The sequence below is a fragment of the Podarcis raffonei genome, chromosome 10, assembly GCF_027172205.1.
Source record: "Podarcis raffonei isolate rPodRaf1 chromosome 10, rPodRaf1.pri, whole genome shotgun sequence".
NCBI lineage: Eukaryota > Metazoa > Chordata > Lepidosauria > Squamata > Lacertidae > Podarcis > Podarcis raffonei.
Genome location: NC_070611.1, coordinates 5,782,004 through 5,802,118, shown reverse-complemented (window position 1 = coordinate 5,802,118; position 20,115 = coordinate 5,782,004). Strand labels below are relative to the sequence as shown.

The window sequence follows — 20,115 nt, the reverse complement described above, 5'->3', positions numbered from 1 at the left end:
TGAGCTCCAGTTGCTCGGTCCTGGCTCCTGCCAACCTAGTGCAAGTAGATAAAGAGGTACCACTCCGGTGGGAAGGTAAACGGCATTTCCGTGCGCTGCTCTGGTTCGCCAGAAGTGGCTTAGTTATGCTGGCCACATGACCCGGAAGCTGTACCCCAGCTCCCTTGGCCAATAAAGCGAGATGAGCACCGCAACCCCAGAGTTGGTCATGACTGGACCTAATTGTCAGGGGTCCCTTAACCTTTTTACCACTTCATGCAATTAATGAAAAAAAATTTTTTACATTGGTTGTCCGCTTTCTATACTCAAGATGAATACCACAGGAAAAGAATGCACCATGTGTAACATGTTTCACAACACTTAATGTACTTTTAGATGTGATAATGAGGGAAGGATAAAAAAAAATCTACATAATGAGAAAAGGAGCAATCTGAATATGAGGCATAAAAGCTGCCAGCTAAAAGTTTGAGGACTTTTAAAAAAAGATCATCTGGGATTGTCATTTCCCTCGAAGCACCCACGTTAGATCTGATACCAAGATTTTGAAACATATGTAAAATGTAGTACATCTTTGCTATACATGTTGCTGTCTCCTTATAATGTTTATTTTTTTTTATTTTTAAAAGGTGCCTGCATTTCTACATGATGAAAATAAACCACAAATCAAACCAATTCCCTAATTTGTATGCATGACAAACATGCAGCAAAATGGCAGAAGGGTAAATAGGTGATGAATATCTCTAAAGTGAACATTGTACCGTTTTGTCCTGCATTTGTCACATCTGCTTTGAATATGTGATGTGAAATACGTCCCAGAGCAGTTGCATATTGCAAAGTAAGCCACAGATAGGTTAACTGTGTGGAAGTACTTGTTGTACTTAACAACAAGCACCCAAAGTTGGTATGAACTGTGCACAGAAACCCCCATCACTCTTTAATTGCCAACAAGACTAGAAGACTAGAAGAGATCGACACCATGCTTCCTTTGTCTACCTAAAAGCCTTTCCCCAACATTCCTGTCAAATTCTAGCAGGAGGACAGGAGACAGCAACAGTGGAACAGAAGGAGGGGAAGGCATTCATTTGATTTCTGCTCTGCCAACAATGCTATGGCTCCTTCTGTGTCCTGCGGCATATAGTACTGCTACGGGATGAAGAATTATTTTCATAAGAATACATTTCTCATTAGGATGGCCAAGCTGTTCCCATCACCTTGCCTCCTGCCTGACTCTCCCAGCTGGTTCTCTAGGTTGTTTGTTGCATTGCTGTGTGCTTCTTACTCTCTTCTCTCAAGAATGAGACATGTTGCCTTTCTCCCCTTCCCTAAAGCCCAATCCTTTGGCTGAACACATTATTACCAACATAGGAATAGCATCAGCGACAGGGCAGGGAAGGGACTGCGCACCCAATCTCATTGGAACGTCCCCTTCACAATGCTATTTGTAAACACTGATGGAGGAATAAGGCAATGAGAGGGTAGCAGCAGTCCAGTGGGGTCCAGTAAGGAGTGAGCGGAGTGGGGGGGATGCGGGTGGCGCAGAACCTAGGACTTGCCGATCAGAAGGTTGGCGGTTCGAATCCCCGCGACGGGGTGAGCTCCCGTTGCTCGGTCCCTGCTCCTGCCAACCTAGCAGTTTGAAAGCATGTCAAAGTGCAAGTAGATAAATAGGTACCGCTCTGGCGGGAAGGTAAACGGCGTTTCCGTGTGCTGCTCTGGTTTGCCAAAAGCGGCTTAGTCATGCTGGCCACATGACCAGGAAACTGTACGCCGGCTCCCTCGGCCAATTAAGCGAGATGAGTGCCGCAACCCCAGAGTTGGCCACGACTGGACCTAATGGTCAGGGGTCCCTTTACCTTTACCTTTACCTTTAGGAGTGGGGGTATTAAAAATTATACGCTATCCAGGACCCTCCCTGTCAGAAAACCCAGTGCTGCTGCTGCTGTGAGAGACAGGAGTGGACTTTGAAATTATTGGACTATGTGGAGATGGCGAAACCGATGGCAAAAAAGTGGCCAAAAAGAAGAAGCGCTTGCAGACCAACATACTCTGTGTTTTCTTGGTCTACTTACTGCCTCCATTGGCTCCAGCTCCCTACACAGACAACAACTTCTCACACTATATCTTAGCAGCACACTCCTAGCCAGCCTAAAGGTTTTTTCCCCCAAAAAAAGTTGGGGGGAAGTTTATCCCTGTGTACATGCTAATGCTTTACATGAATTGATTACGGCTATATTAATGATACTACTGATAATAATGAAAATTATTACCTGCAGAGCCCCTGGGGCAGTGGTAGGCCAGGTCAGAGCTGAACTATTTCTGGGGTTGCCAGAGCACAGCATTCACCTCCTATCTTTCCTTCTATTTTTCGCCTCTTTGTTTGCATCTATCCATCCATCCACTGGCTGCCTTCCTTGACCCCTCCACTTTTCCTCCTCAGCTTCCTTTCGCTCCACTCCTTGTTCCTTCTACGCTGCACCTTATAATACGTTTTATGATTTCCATGTTCTTTTTCTCTCCATCCTACATTCTATTCTACATTCTATTCATTTCCTGGTGCTATCCTTCCCCTTTGCTTACACTCTCTCTCTCACCTCCTCCAACCAACAAAATTATAACTGTGCTTACTCTCCTCTCCCACTTCACCAATAAGTACAATGGTACCTCGGGTTACAAACACCTCGGGTTACAAACGCTTTGGTTTACAAACTCTGCTTACCCGGAAGTAGTACCTCGGGTTGAGAATTTTGCCCCAGGATGAGAATAGAAATTGATGCTGGCGGCAGCAAGAGGCCCCATTAGCGAAAGCACGCCTCAGGTTAAGAACGGTTTCGTTTTAAAAACGGACCTCCGGAACGAATTAAGTTCGTAACCCGAGGTACCACTGTATGTGTATTTACATAACTTCTAATTTATCCTTCAAAGGCAAACCCACACCACGACTGTCTTATTACTGATTGTTGTAAGCAACTCCGTAAACATTTCTTTTCTGAACAGAGGGGCAAAGGATTAAGTTGTATGAACAGGTCAGCAGAATATAACCCAGGGTGTATAGGATTATAGCCATTCTGGCCATAAAGGATTCCCCATGCATTTCAACAGAAGCCTCCAGAATTCTCTTTTCACCCCAGCAAGTTTTTCAAGTCACCAGCCCACCCCAGATTGGGAAAACGAGGCCTTTTCAAGAGTCCTTTCTTCTTCTTCTTCTTCTTCTTCTTCTTCTTCTTCTTCTTCTTCTTCTTCTTCTTCTTCTTATGTACTTTAGCAAAGGAGAAAAGATGTGCAGCTGAGTTGTCCCGACCAAAGGAAACCTGTGGGCCCTATCTTCTGTCTTGTGATTTAATTTTTTTAAAAAAATAAAAATGATTCCCCAGCCTGCACACACACACATACACACACTGCCACAAGCTAGCTAGGGAAATGTGCAGGTATGCATGAGATATGCAGACATTTAAAATGCATGCTTGTCCTTGGCGTAGCTAGTGTGCCTGGAGACTTGCTTGGCCTCTGGGAGAGAAGAAAAGGCATGACCTTTTTGACAAAGACTTTCCTATTGATTTAAATATTGTTTGTAAAACATTTAAGGAGGGGAGAGAGTTTTTTGAGGGCAGCACCCCTAGCTATGGGCCTAATGCTGGTCCCTTGGAGTTGTCCAGGTTCCTGCCCCTGTTCTCTATCTCCTTTGAACTGGACTTCAGCACAGTCTGCCTCCTCTGGTAGTATAATTTTCTTATGGAACGAGACACATTGCAACTTGGTGTGGAATGTTGATGGAACCAAATACAGCAACATAACCTGATCTTTGTGTTAATAATCTAGCCAGAAAACCACCTGGAAGCAGCACCCAAGATTAAGGCAACATTAAAGGCTTGTGGCTTTACCATGCCTTTAATATCACATATTAATGGAAGTTAGTGTTCCTGCTAGGTTCCTCCAGGACTGAAGAGCTGTCTACACCACATTGCCATGGCAACACATGGATGCATATTCATTTAATCTGAGACTGCAACTGTTCCTTAAGCAGCTATTCAGCTCAGAACTGAACACCTCTCAGTTAAAAAAATGAAAGGGGTGGAGAGGCCAAAATCACTGAAAAAATAGTAGCAAAAAGCCAGGCCATCCTCAGAAGCTCAGGAAAGGTGTATCAGATAGTGAGCCCTTTTGTAAAAACCGAGAAGGCATACTAGTCTTAAAAAAAATTCTAAATAGATGACTCCTCTGAGACTGCCACAGTCTCTAGAGAGGTCTGCATTTCTGTTCATGCAGTTATTGTTCTATGATGAGCACATCACTTGCATGCTCCCTGCCTTACTGATGGCCACTGCTTGTATGTGATGGTGACAATGCTTTCCTTCCACCAGATAATGCTGATACAGAATGCAAAGTCCACCTAGGCTGCCTCAGGACAATCACCCTATCAACACCTGAATCTATCCTGCATGGTGGGATTTCATTACTAATACACATGACTATACATTCACCAGTATGGAGTATAGTCACCTCTTCCTCCACTTTTTTTTGCTGCTCTTGGCAGCTGTTGTGCGTTGGCACCCACAGCACCTTTATCAAGATAGGAGTACTGGCACTTCATTTTTTTTTACTTGACTTTTAAAAGCATTAGTAGCAGGTCTAGTAGAACTAGTTCACCACCAAAGGTAAATAAGCAGTGTGTCTTCTGTCCTTTGCAGCTGTTTCTTAATGTACTGATGTTCTTCTTATTCGCAATAGCAAACGCTTCATTGTCATCAGGCAAGAAGACCCCTAGCCTTCCAAGGTACTCTGGAACTGAAGCGGGGGCAGAATCAGTTCCAAAATTGGCCTTTGTTCAGAAGCAAAGTTCAACTATGGAGAAAGTCCCTACCCATCTAGTTGGTGTTGGGTTGTTAAGGTGGGCTGGGGTCAGGACAACGTTTTGGCTTGGCTACCATGGTCAGCCAAAAGTGATAAATCATATAATGATTCATATAATTTCCCTAGTACTATGAGTATGTGTGCAGTATATGAGCAATTAAGAAAATGCACATTAGCATAGCGGCTGCCTGTATGATGCAAACATCAGGTATTGAGTAGCCATATGTCTCATCATACAATCATCAAACTCCATATGCCTTTCTCTGCTTCTGAATTTACACCTTTAAAGAAAACATAATATGGTAAGTGGCCCTGTGACTATTTCCTCATACTTTCTTTTCATTTCAAACTTACAAAGAATCTGCTTTGTGTTTGTGTGTGTGAATTTTTCTGACTGCGTTTGCTGAGGAATGCACACAGCAGCCTCACAAGTTTCCTGGTGAAATTGATATGCATTCTCATGGAAAACCCAAGGCATGCATTGTGCCTGGAGGTGCTCTACTATGTATATGCGGCTCCACACAAACAAGGACTGCTTTCTTCTCTTTAGTACTCTGCCCATCTCCCGGTGAGGAGTGCATGAATCATCTTCTGATAAGGAAGAGAATCCCTGCTTTCATTGTTCTCCATCAGTGCACTGGATCTCTGCAGACCTTTGGACTGTAGCAACAGATTTTAATAAGAACCAAAAATGGAGCAAGGAAGTAAATGAAATAACAATGAAACACAGGGTGCCTGCACAGCAAATGGGCAGAAAGACATATGTTCCTGCAGCAGCTGCTGCCAATATTTTTCTCTGCTTTGCCCCCAAAGGTTGTATGGAGGGGGGGTGCTGTGCACCATCCAGGCTTTCAGATGAGTCATTACTGCTCAGAACAATGAAGCATGAAAACCATTGCTCCTCTCAAATTATAATCCTTTGTGAGAGCAATGCTCCAAAGCTGCTCTTTTAATCTGGATTTCCTATCTCAAATTGAAAACCTTCAGTGAACCCTTCCTTTAGGTGGTTTTAAAAAATGACAGGTCTCCTTGCTCTTTTAAGACTAGTCTGGAAATCAGATATACTCTTCTCATTCTTTCATTGGTGAAATCAAATTCATACCACCAAAATAGGATTTTTTCCCCTCGGGGAACATAACACAAACCTCTTATAACAAATGCCCAAGGTTGTAAGACTAGTTCTTGAATGAAAGGCAAGCCTGTGAGCAGAACAAATGTCACTTCCAACCCAAATTAAGACAATGTTTTTTCTTTCCACTTTTTTCAGTCATGGTAGGTTAAGTAATACCTTTAAACCTAACACAAAATTGGCGAGGGGGGGAATGTACACAAGGCCAGTGTGGTGTAGTGGTTAAGAACGGTAGACTGGTAATCTGGGGAACCGGGTTCGTGTCTCCGCTCCTCCACCTGCAGCTGCTGGGTGACCTTGGGCCAGTCACACTTCTCTGAAGTCTCTCAGCCTCACTCACCTCACAGAGTGTTTGTTGTGGGGAAGGAAGGGAAAGGAGAATGTTAGCCGCTTTGAGACTCCTTAAAGGGAGTGAAAGGCGGGATATCAAATCCAAACTCTTCTTCTCCTTCTTCTAAGAGAGCAGCATTTTTAATTTCTCCTCAAAAAGGTTGTTTTTCCACATACAGGCTAACATTCTCAATAGACAAGGACCATGTGTAAAAGGAGGGTAGCATCTTTTAAATAATGGCCTTGGCTTCACCAAAAGTAGCCATAACTCAGTAACAAAAATCTATTACCACGGGTATTATCTACTAAGGAAAACATGAACCAATAAGGAATATTAAAGAAAACAAACACAAAGAAGGATCTAAAGGGCTGCACATGGTGTTCACCTGATGAATCAAATCTTTTCAATCATGTCATAGCCTCTTGGATCTGGAAGGTCATGGAATAATCCACAGCAGCAGCATTCAATAACAGTACTAAATATTGCACCTGGAAATAAAATTTGGTAACCACCTACTGATATATTCTTTCCATGTATAACCTGTAGCCACAGTGACTAGGAGATATAAGCCCATCTCCACAATGTCTGGATAACTGTTTTAAGTGGTACAATTTTACTTGGGAACACTGGTACACATAAAGGAGCAGAAATTGCTATTATAATGCATTCCAACAAGAAGGAAGGAAGAATTAAAAGGCAAGTTTTATGTGATAATGAACTGTCACTGAACAATTTCACAGATGACTAAAATAGAATAGTGTTTAGAAACTGTTTTATTTATATGGACAAATAAGGAGATAGTCACATTTTTGCTATTACGATTTTTTAAATATATTTTAGACCTCACACCTTTCCCTCCTCCAAAAAACCATATACATTGCATATATCACACTTCATATTAAGGAAGTGGCCTCTTCTACTGCCCTTGTTAAGAGTCCTGAAGCAAACCCTCACACTTTTAATAGGAGCAAAACTGATATTGTCCAGATGAGAACATACTGGGAGCAAAAGACTAGACACTGCCAATTTTCAAAGAAGTTGTAGGGTCAATAAGACAAAACGGTGGCATGAACAAGCAGCTTTATGGTCACATTCTTTCTTTCCACATTGCTGCTGGACAGAGTTATGTGTTTAGTGGGAAAGCCAAAAGCAAGGGAATCTCAGCATATATTTCTGATGTGTACAGAATCACAGAATTGTAAGTTGGAAGGGACCCAAATGATTATCTGGTCCAACCCCCTGCAATTCAGGAATCCCACAGCTATCCCTGGGTAGGCTTCAACCACCAACTTTCTGGTTAACAGCCAGCCACTCTGACCTACTGTGCTACCTGAGATGCCAGAAATTTCAAGGTGGGGGGTTGGGACCATTGGAGCTACCCATCTTCTCCTAGAGCAGGTGGTTTCTTTTTCTGATACTAGGCTAAGGCTGGGCCAGCTTCAGTCCCTCAGTCTCAACTTTTAATGTTGAGCCAAGGATTCCAACCTGATGATCAAAAATGAACGCTGGTGGGTAATTATTAACTGATCCCATAATCGATCTTACTTACATTTTCCTATGAAAGCCATTAGTTTGCTCTTGAGGCTAATGAAATATTTCTGGTTTTACAGACTGAATAGCGATGGACAATTCATTTCATTTTGCATTAATATGCACTTACACACACAAGCAGACATGTGCATTTATATTGGTGTTTTCAGCAAGTATTTGAATGTATATTCTCTCTCAAACTACTATTTAAAGGTGTATTTTTTTTTACTTGCAGAGACTGATATCCACAAACAAGGTAAGTGCCTTGTCTATCACAAAGAAAACAATGTGGACGTAGGTTTATGTACTCTGAACTGATTCGTGGTCTTGCAATTGCTCTTGAGCATCTGAAGCTCTGACTGCTAAAATTAAGATTTCTGTGTCAATGTGCAATCATTTGAATATCACACTGTATTTTTTTATAATCAGTATGCGATCACAGCTGTTTAAAATAAAGTCTTGAAATAAAACAACACTGCAGTTCAGATGTAAATGGAAATTTGCACATGTGGACTTTGGGCAAAAAAGGATTCTAACTCTGAGTCATATTCACAAGGTCCAGATCATGGGTTGTCTTTGTCAACACCTCATGTTCAGGCACTGCTCTACCTATTTTACCAAAATAATCTAGCCCAAATATCCTTCATGGTTTATGTTGTCTTCAAGTATCATTACAGATGTGTCTTCCGATATGCAGGAACACACTTTCCTCATTTCCACAGGGACCGCAACAAGCCAGCCCCCATCCAAGCAGCACTTTCCATCTTCTGCTTCTCTCTCACTCATTAAGCACTTTCTAGAAGGTATGGTTGCACCGATAGATGACATTTTGCTAACAAGTAATAAATTGTTTCTTTCTAGCAGCAACAGAGTCATCAGATTTTTTTTTTAATTAGGTCAATTAAACTTATCAATAGTCATCCCTCACCCTTGTCAAGGACACCTAGAAGCAGCAGCAAATCTATTTCCTCACTTCAGTTTTAAAGGGAACGAACTGAATGAGCAATTCTAAATGTATTAGGCAGTAACATCCACAGTTGGGAAGCGTAATTACTAAATGCCCTCACTCCTTACAGCTCAAGGTTATAACCAGGATTAACCACCGGGACTGCTGAATCTGCAGAACTGAATAGTAAAGCTTCCTAAATGAACACCAACCCCCAAAACCTCTGAAACCAGTGGGGTAGCCTGGTTTTGTTTTTTTGTTTTGGGGTGTGTGTTCTGTGTGTGTGTATTAAAGTGAGTAATGACATAGTACAATAAACGTCTGCTGGGAATAACGTCTCACATTCTGAGAGTTTAAGAAACTCAACCAGATAAAAAAGGGGAATCAACATAAATTATTTCTCTCATATACAGTGGTACCTTGGGTTAAGTACTTAATTTGTTCTGGAGGTCCGTTCTTAACCTGAAACTGTTCTTAACCTGAAGCACCACTTTAGCTAATGGGGCCTCCTGCTGCCGCTGCACCGCCGGAGCACAACTTCTGTTCTTATCCCGAAGCAAAGTTCTTAACCTGAAGCACTATTTCTGGGTTAGTGGAGTCTGTAACCTGAAGCGTATGTAACCTGAAGCATATGTAACCCGAGGTACCACTGTATATAGATAGATATAGAACTTTATATACTGTGTGTGAGAAAGAATGGAGATGACTCAGTGCTATGTTAATTGATTAAAGAGCTGGGGGAGTGGAGAAGAAAGGATGAAGTATTGTATTGGTACCAATGGACACCCCATCCCAAGTGCACAGTTGTAACTACCTCATTGCTTGCATCTCCCTCTAATCCCAGTCCATAGCACCTCTCAAAGGGAAAGAACAAAGCATGCCATGATTGCCACTTGTGCAGTTGCCACTTACTACTCTCAGTGCTTGATCATTTCGCACTTGTGAAGCATGGGCCTCAGTAGGTGCCCCAAAATGTGCTACATATATGATTGTCATTGCAGTCAAAAAGAAGGGGTGCAAGTGCAGTCATGGATGAGCCACTCCTAAAATTTGTTGCCAGTGAACCATCTGCATGGGCTTCTAATTTTTGAGAAAGGAAACTTCCACATGTTGTTGCAAGGACTCAGTTTTCCTTGGTAAGGGAATGTCACGTTGCCATTTTCGAGTGCAATTCAATATCTACCAGCAAATTCAGGTTGCACAATTCAAGCTGACTTGGGAATTTTTGCAATAAGGAAAGTATAGTGGTACCTTGGTTTAAGAACAGCTTAGTTTATTAACAACTTGGATTAAGAACGCTGCAAACCCGGAAGTAGTTTTGGTTTGTGAACTTTGCCTTGGAATAAGAAAATGTTTTGCTTCCTGTTGAGTGTGTTCCATTTGTAAATTGAGTCCATGCTGCTATGGGAAAGCATGCTATGGGAAAGAACGCTTTGGTTTAAGAACAGACTTCCGGAATGGATTAAATTCGTAAACCAAGGTACCACTGTAATTGGGAAATGCAATGGAAAGTGTGGGATAACACTCGCTTTAACAAATCATGATCTAGCCTCTCTGTAAATAAATATGAATGAATGCTCAGTAAAAAGCCAACATCACCTAATATTCCTGTGAAGAAATCAAGATGACTACTCATTAAATAGGTAGTCTGGACGTGAAGCAGAAGAACATAACAAACTAAGATGAACAAGCCAATGAACTACCAGATGCCTTTGGCAAGCCTGCGAGGTGGACATGAGCGCAACAGCACCTGAAATTTCCAGCAACTGGCATTCAGAGGAATACTGCCTTGACAAGTAAAGAGATCCCCTGTCAAATTAGGCAGAAGCAATCCCTGCAAGCTTCTGGGGAAAAGGTGGGAGAAGCAGAGCTGTGCAGCTCCCCAAAAGTCTGTCTGTCTGTCTGTCTGTCTGTCTGTCTGTCTGTCTGTCTCTCTCTCTCTCTCTCTCTCTCTCTCTCTCTCTCTCTCTCTCACGGTCAGGTAACAGACAGACAGACAGACAGACATATATACATCTACTTTATGGCAGCATAGGAGAAGGAGTGTGTGGCACTGTGGTCTAAACCACTGAGCCTCTTGGGCTTGCTGATCGGAAGGTTGGTGGTTCAAATCCCCGCGACGGGGTGAGGTCCCGTTGCTCTGTCCCAGCTTCTGCCAACCTAGCAGTTTGAAAGCACATCAAAGTGCAAGTAGATAAATAGGAACTGCTGTGGCAGGAAGGTAAACGCTGTTCCCATGTGCTCTGGCTTCAGTCATGGTGTCCCGTTGCACCAGAAGCAGTTTAGTCATGCTGGCCACATGACCCGAAAAGATTTCTGTGGACCTTCGCCAGCTCCCTTGGCCTGAAGCGAGATGAGCGCCACACCCCATAGTCGCCTATGACTGGACTTAACGGTCCAGGGATCCTTTACCTTTTCTCTTTTTTTACTTGCCAGCATACAACTATGACTAATTCCAAACAATGTCTGATTGTCAGGCATATTGATTCTGACAACAAACACTCTGTATAACTGAAGAGCAAGAATGCTATTTAGCAAATGCACATCAGCTGATAAAAATACAATGAGTTACATTAGAATCAAACCAATAGTCCTTCTAGCCTAGCGTTTCAAGCAATAGTGCTACATCATATCCTTGAAGTACAAAGGCCTTAGGCTGAATTTCTGCACAATGAAAATGATTTCCTGCAATTGTCTTTATTTAGCCACTTAGTAGCACCAACGTTTTTCGGTTGCAAATTATACATGTCACAAGAGACCAATTTTTACTCTGGACTTATAACATGGCATCATCTAATCTGATTCTAAATCAAGCTGCATAAATGCAAAACAGTATGTTGTTCTCATAGCAAGGTATTACAAGACTAGATTTTAGAAAATGTGGCATCATTTACGATATATTCACGGAGAACTTCCCATTTTAAACCTTTTTCATGTAAAAACATGTAAAGCTATTCAGTTCCAGTTAAATACAAAGTTGAGGGTTAAAGTCAAGCAGCTGGACCTCCTACAACCAGATTTCCTCCTCACTAGTCATCACATCTAAGGTCTTCTGACAAATCCATTGAAACACAACAGCCCTATTGTGGTCTTCATGCTAAGATTTTTGAAGATTAAGGTTTCAATCCTATAACCAGTTACCTAGGAGAAAACTTTAATTAATCCAATGGAACTTTGTTTTGAATACACATATTTGGATTTTTGCTGTAAGTTTCCTAGCACCAGTGCTTTAAAGGAGTGCTGAACTACTAACAATATGGTCCCATCATCTGCTTGTTTTAATTAACTGATGGCTAGCTGCATGCCATGATTAAAATTATGTCTACTGTATTGCCATGCTCCAAACATATTTGTTCTGCAAGAGAAAGCAGCCTTTGTTTCCTATTGCATAATGAGTCATTATGTTGGCCTGTCATTGTTCTGACCCACCAACATTTATGCATTCAGCTGGAAGACTTATCAGAGGGGTAGGATGCACGCCACAAGGTTTTTGAGGGCCACTCTGCTCTTTATCACAAAGTAAACCTGTCTGTAAAGCAAGACACTACTAAAAAGGCTTTTACCTCTTTACTGTCCCAAGGACAGTCACAAGGAAGACTTTAAAATTCATTCCATATTAGGGTAGCAAGCAGAAGATGGTTTACCTGGCAGATTAATCCACTAAACTTTGCTACAGAGATGGCCAAATGGCCCAGGCTGCCCTTGGAGCCGCTCTGTCTGGTTTCTGAGTCACCCTACCAAATATTCGTCACTCTGATAAAAGGTTTTCCTACAGCTTCATTTGTAGAAAAATAAAAACACTACCTGCTGGCAACAAAAAAGACACCTTGATTTTACTTGTCCATTTTGGATTTTATATATAATGCTCTGACTATATCTGAGTGCATGGTTTCCTAACTGCGAAGCCTTTACTCAGTGGCAGACCCCGAGGTCTCGAATTTCAGCGGCGCCCTGTGCAATGTCAAAATTCAGCAAGCAAGCCGCCTTCCATTCTACACCATAGCTGTGGCACCTCCGAGGTTCTGTGCCCAGTGCAACCGAATCGGTCATGTTCCCCTAAATCCGCCTCTGCTTTACTGCCTGATGGTGCAAACTTTATTGCAGAGTATGGCCACTTGTGGAGAGAGACGTATATGCAGTAAGATACTCTTCCAGGCCCAAGATTTTAATCTGAGGAATAGAATAGTCTCTCGGAATACCTAAACCAGCCATTTCAAAGTTGCCTTTAAAAAGGGAGAGGCAACTTTACTTAATTGAATCATTTTTTTAATTGCTATCTTTGAACATTAAGAGGAAATGAAAAAGAACACATTAAAGATGGTCTTTCCTTCTAACTGGCCTCTCAAATGTCCAAATCTAACGCTAAACACTGCCCCCAACTCAGCATGCAAATGTGAAAGAATGGGAACTGTCTTTTACCAAGTAAACATCTGGAGTGCCGTGACTATTAGAAGTCTTACAGTGCAATCCTATACAGCATGTCTACTCAGAAGAAAGTCTCATAACATTCAATGTACAGTACTTACTCCCAGATAATTGTGTCTTGGATTGCAGCCTGAGTTAATATGCCCAGCAAAGCTAATTTGCACATTTATTTCCAGGGGAAAAGGAGAACATGCAACATTTCCTCTTCCATTTCTGGGCAAATGGATTTGGATGGTTCATTCTGCTATAAACAATTCCTCACTGCAACCCCATTGGTGATGAACAGAATGTTCTGGGTAGTCAACAATTTGCCCTTGTCTGCCTGCTTTTATTCAGAATGAGCTTGTTCTCAGACACTTTGTTTTTCTGTCTTTTCTTGGGGGCCTGTATTCAGCTTTGTCAAACCCTTCCATACAAAGAGTGCAAATTTGAAAACTAATCTCTGCCTGTGCAGCATTTTATTTTCATTGTTTACACTTATGAACATACATAGTTGGAAATCAACTGGATTGTCTAGTATCCAAAGCTGCAGCTGCACTGCTCGATGCTCAAACATGGCCAGCTGAAATTAGGCATCTGGAATGCCTTCACAGTTCCAATTATTTAAATTCTGTTTGTAAGGGGTGTGTGATGTTGGCATGACATTATTGTTTCTCTGGTGGCGTAAAGGATGGCTAGTCCTCTTTTTACATTTCCCCACCTTGTAAATTGCATCACTTTCCTCTGAATAGGCCATTTATGATGGCGAAATTATCTACGTTTATAAAAGCATTAATCAGACTGCATGTGTGCACTTAGAGGTCCATTTTCACCATTTTCTCTGATGAAGTGGAATCACAGTGCACCTTCAGGCTTTTAGTTCTGTGGAAACGAATTGAAACATGCATTGGGGAAGAGTGTTTTGATACATTACACCATTTCTAAACAACCATCTGAAGGGTTGTGCCTTTTATACTGAGTAATTGGCACCACATTTGTGCCACGAGAATAGAAGCTCTGAAAATTACTGCTTGCTTGCTGCCAGTCATGTCTGAAATTGAATAGAAACTATTGCATTTTGTAGCCTCGGTACTGAGTATTCTTTGTGTTTTTATAAAATGCTAATTTCACATTCAAAGATCAATCATCAATTCATCTAGCCACTATTTTTGGATATCATGTCCTCACTACCCATCCCATTTCTCTAGCCCACTCTTTCCCTGGTAGCTATTTATTGTGACACTTTAACTCTGCAGGAGTGGGAATGAGATTCCATTTCCTCTTAAGCCAACTCCAGTACAGCTCAGCAAATCATATCACACATGGCATTATGGAGGAAAGGGAAGGCAGTCAAGGCTACACCCCCTACCTTTCCTTTCCCTAAACACAGTGCTTTTTATAAGAGCTCTCCTCCTGCTTCTGCTATCCAGAATACAGAGACGAAACCAACAACAATGCTTCAGGTTTGCCAGCACTCAATAGCTCTTTGATTCAGTGATTTTCATCAATGAGTCTGTCTTCAAGCAAAATAAAATAAAGATTTCTCTCTCCCTTCCTCACTGTTTAGTTGTATGCGACCAAGAGCTTTCTCTTTTGAATTCCCTAGCAGCGATGTTATCATAAAAGCATGATTATCCATTCAGAAATTGACCATCTTCTAAGGATTGGTGCTTATGCCTTTCAGTTCCCCCGTAAGTGCTGTTTTGCATTTTGTACCCCCACCTTTCCAGTGGGTGGTGCATTATCTAAGCCACGTACATTTTAAACACACTTCTCTTTTCCATTAATACTGTCGGAAGTGGTGCTGTTGGCAGAATTCATACAGCCCGTCTGTAATAAACATTTCCTGTCTACTGAGGCAGTCATATTGCCATGGGTTCCTACTTCAAGGGGGGAGAAAAACGCCCACCAACCTTTCCCACCCCCACCACACTCTTCCTAGTCAAGTATCCCTGACAATACACAGCAGAGGTTTCAAACAAGGGGACTGAAATTAACCAGACAGGCAGCCTCAGCAAAGCACAGTGATTAGAACAAACAATTGTTTCAGAGAAATGCATGGCTACTCAGAGACCATCTTCATGGAACTACAGAAGAGATGTGGAGCCATTTTTCACTAGTATCCAGAGAAAATGTCAGCATGCAGCTGCTCTGTGCACTGTCAGACTGCATCCTACTTTGGCCAAAGGGGGGAACCAGATAGTCATCCCTTAAGGAGAAAATTTTAAAGGGCCCATTACAAATCTGATTTACTGGTGTTCTCTTGTGGTGCTTTCTGTTGTGTGTTGCAGATTTCGGTGGGGCATGGAGCCGAATGCCAGGTACCACTAAATGTAAGCTTCTGTATGCATTTCAGGTGGCAGGGATTAAAAACATCCAATATTACCCCAGGACCAGCTCTTTCCCCAATTTACACCCCCCCCTTCCAGTTTACTTCAGAATCAAGCAGAGCATAACCACACAATGGGAGATTTGTATACATGGCTTTCACTAACATTAAAATAAATAACAAAGCCCCAATGCATTCAGATGCAATGCTTTTTTGTTGTTGTTCCAAAAGGCAGAGGCAAAAGGCATGTTCAAGAACAAAAGGAAATCCATCATTCACCATGAAAGGAACACAAATGCATTCAGGTCTGCTAGATATAGCTAGCTTTTATTTTACATGACAACAGTCACACTCAAGCGGATACAGAAGTCTGAAACACCAAATCCTGGCTCTTCCCCAGCACTAGCTTTTAAGCCATTGGGAAGCAGAGTAATTTTTTTAATGGTTTCTCTGCTTTTAATAGCAGCCAGAAAGTGACTCTAAAGGAACAAGCTGATTTTGGCATTGCTGAAGAAGGAAGCCTTCAAAAGTTAACCTCTTGACCATTCATAAAATGAACAAACAGTCAAAATAAAATTGCCCTTCATTTCCTAATCATGTTGCTGCCACCTCAAGAAACTCCAAAAAGTCCATTCTTCCTTTGTTGCTAAAGAGCCAATAATCAGTGCATCTGTTCAGTCTTCCTGGCACCCTGGATTGTTCGTTCTTCTGCTTTTTGCTTCCTACATAACAATTATCTGATACTTCCTGAGTGAAAAGGGGTTGGTTGGCCATAAGAACAGCAGCACAGAGCTTTACAGCAAATACCGAACATCCTCGATATAGCCAAGTGAGACTCAGGATCAAGTTTGGCTTCCACATCTGTTCAATTACAGGTAGCGCTACAAATTCCAATTTGGCAATGTGGGATTTAAATGCCCACAGCTGAACCACCCCCTCTCCCTTTAGGTCTCAGCAAACTGAAGCAGTGGCTCCAGGCACGAATACAGGAAAGGAAGGCAGGAGTGGAGAGAAAAATAAGAGCAGGAAAACCAGGCAGAGCCTTTCGCCTACCTTTCCATGGTCCTCATTTAGCCAGTCTGCCTTCTCCTGATAGTGAGGCCACCTGTACTGATCCAACCCATTTGTAAGGGAAGAAAATAATCTTCTGGAGAGGGAAGAAGCCTCGGCTGTGCTTGAGAGTTTTCAGCGCGGGTGTCTAGAATTTTCCGCTAAAGCCAGACACAGCAACACCAAACTGCAGCTGAGCGCTTTTGTTTTCTCTCTTCTCTGAAGGCAAGCAGGCAGCAGCAGCTCCGGAGTCTCTCTGCCTCTCTCCCCACCCCCACCAGCAGCCTAACTCTGCTCTCCTTCAGTCAGGGCCCTTTAAGCATCTGAGCAGTGATGACCTAGTCTATGCCCATCTCTCTACCTATTACTCTTGGTTTCCCTCAGATAAAAGAGCAGGATGAGGCGGCAGTCAGGTGACCCTTCCTCTCTTAAAAGCAGAAGACACACCAATAGAGGCTCTGACTTCTCCTTTTCTTTTTTAAGGAGATAAAGGTAGCTCATTTACATTACAAAGCAAGAGGAAAAATATAGCTATAAGGGCTGATAATTAGTGTTTTATCCCACTCTCCCTCACCTCCCTGAAAAATCAATGAAAGATAGTGTCACACGGGGGGGGGGGGAAGGATATATAATTAAACTTTTCACTGTTAGGCATGGACACAGAGGCGTAGTGTGGGCAGGGCGAGGGGGGCCATTGCCCTGGGTGCAGTTTTTGGGGGGCACATTTTGTTCCTAACACCACTCCTGACAGCCCCATGCTGCTTTGTGAGTCTGATCCGGCATGCCAGCCTCACAAGGCAGCGTGGGGCTGGCAGGAGGACACGTGGGGCTGGCAGGAGGGCATCAGGAGGACACAAGAGGCATGCACCCTTCAAATCAGCCCGGTCCGAGTGATTGGAATGGCAAGTGGCTGCTCTGTTGCATCCTCCTCACACTGCCCACCTCACCCCCAGTGTGTGCACCCCAGGTGCCACGAGGACACGCCCCACACCACACTGACAGTATGTTATGCATCACTCTTGCATGGATGCAAGCATAGCAAAACAAACAGACCCAGTTTTAATCATTAACAGACACCCAGCCAAGTGTTTTCACTCAGGTAGACAAGGAGAGATCTATGATTTAAGGGGCAGTTATTAGAAATGACTACTTCAAGGCAGGCAGGGGGCTTTCTTCATACACTACTATTGGGTAGTGGTTACCACTTCTATTCAGGGTATAAATAACATCTGCATACTAGAGTAATTGCATTTTTATTTGTCATATTCTGCCCCTCTCCCAAGCAGCTCGGGGTGGCGTTCATGGCTCCCCGCTTGAATCCTCAAACACCCTTGTCTGGCAGCTTAGGCTGAGAGGGCGTGACAAGGCCAAGGACACCCAGTGACTATTGCGGTTGAGGGCAGATTTGAACCTGGGTCTTCCTGCTCCCTAGTCCAGTATCCTGACCATTATGCTGCCCTGGGAGCACTGGTGAGCTCAAAGTACCCATTTGCAGAGGTGGCTGACAGATACATTTCTGCGTGTATCGCTGTGCTGGCCTTGCTTTCTTCCAGTGAGCCTCAGTTGGAGGCCGGTGCTTCAACTGTGCTTCTGCACTGGGGGCGATTGAATGATTCAATCATTTCCAAGCAGAGATGCAGCAAAATAATATCCCCTCAGAGCAGCACAGGACCTCTGTTTCTGCAGGAGTTTCTCCTCTGGGTTTCCCAATCCAGAAATATGCCTGGATCAGTACCTTCTGAAGAAACAGAAAAGCAGGGCTCCTTTCAGGGTGGGGTGCGGTAAGAGTCTGAGACCTTAATGGTAAAGCTTTTTTTGCAGTAAGAATAAAGTGCAGTAGCAATTTGAATTCAGAAATAGTACACCTCAGCTGCCATAAATCTTGGAATAGTAGTAGTATAGTGGAGGTTGATCATGGGGATGTGAGCTGATTATATGCTGTTGAGCCAGACAACAGTTGTGTAGAAAGTAACCACATAGTGACTGGACTTAACTGGTTGTTATACAAACGTTACAACTGCAGTGTTTGACTGGACAATACCTCTATAGGAATTGTTACTGAGGGAAGCCATACAATGTTCCACCTCACATGGGGTCATGAGAATGAGCCCTTAGCAATGCTACAGCCTAAGATAATGTTATGGTCTTTATACTTTTTCATGTTACAGTAATGGGTCATACGTTCCTTCTATCAAGTCACCCTTGATCCCAAAAACTGTAACATGGGAGGGAAAGGTTTAGAAGTGCATCTACATTACATTGCACTACACTTTTAATATATATATCCCACCTTTCTTCCAATGAAATTCAGGCCGCATACAGTAAGCACACAACTTATGCACACTTAATTTGTGCCCATTCAGCTTTATGCGCATGGCAATACTACTACTACTAATAAATAAATTAAAGGGGGTGGAAAGTGAGCAGGAAAGGCTTCCTGTTTCCTGTGTGCCAGGGGGTGGACGCCTCTCCCAACACTGCGGAAAGAGACAGATGGAGATAAACAGAAAATGATGGGGGAACAGCATTTTCTGCATTCTCTTTGATTGGAAAAGGAACCTGGCTCTCACCCGGAGTTTGCCTGGTGGTCTGACTCTCGCTTTCCCATGGAATGCAAGGGCAGGCAAAGGCACTGGGTGCATGGAGCACTCCGGCTGCTGCAACCCCCGATCCTGTTCCTGGAAGCACAGGTTACCCTGCTAATTGGGGTTTTTTTTAATATAAAAATTGGAATAAAGTACAGGCGCGTACTAGAGATGATGAGATAAGAAACTGCGAAAATGAACCCAGCTAAAAGGTTTGGATTGAGAGGGGATTTCATTTGGTGAAAGAGACGATGGGGGAGGGGAGTCCACGGTTTGCTTATATCCAAGTTTTTCTCTGTATTTATGATACTGCATCCCTGCACTGGTATGCAAGTTTTTTTTCCTTTTTTTCTTTTCTTAAATCTGTACAAGTGAGGAGGGAAGAAATTGGAATATAAATATGGAATTTGACAAAACTGGAACTGTGTGTATGAGAGAAAGGAACTGAGAGGGAAGAGAGTGGGGAATACTACACTTTGAAAATATGGAGCAAAGTTCTCCCTAACTTCCATTATCCACAAAGGAATGTGTTTGAGAGAAGGACAATTGTCCATAAGTCAGCGGCAGGGAGGAAAGGAGTCTACCAGCTGCAGGGATAAAAGCTTTTGGATTAACTATTTGCAGTCTGGATTCAGACCGTTCTTCTTAGGGTGGAAAAATGGCGAAGACAGCTTGTTTATTGGAAGCCAAATCATGGGACAAAGTGATGCAGTGACTTTTGAAACTCTGTGATAACCACTTCTCCCAAGGCATGACGGGAACCACCAACAGTTGTAGGAATGAAGGATATAACATCATATATGGATGGGAAAACATCATGGGGGGAAACTGTCACTGCAGCAAAGAATAAGGATTACAGTTAGAGTTAATCACTTGAGACTTTAAAAATTACCTAATACACCAACACAAATGAAATCACAAGATTGTAGCTGTTATATAAGGGATTATTATATCTGAATGTAA

At 42.7% G+C, this 20,115-nt stretch overlaps 1 protein-coding gene across 26 annotated transcripts in view; it reads right to left on the bottom strand.

The window, feature by feature from the left end:
* Positions 1 to 20,115, bottom strand: part of MAGI2 (membrane associated guanylate kinase, WW and PDZ domain containing 2) — a 616,514-nt gene that overhangs the window by 376,612 nt on the left and 219,787 nt on the right. Inside the window, exon 1 of one of the 26 annotated variants that reach the window (XM_053406417.1) lies at positions 16,571 to 16,949. The exons of the other annotated variants lie outside the window; for them this stretch is intronic. The gene's annotated coding sequence lies outside the window, so the exon portion shown is untranslated. Of the gene's footprint in view, positions 1 to 16,570; positions 16,950 to 20,115 lie in introns of those variants that run through there. 26 annotated transcript variants of the gene reach the window in all.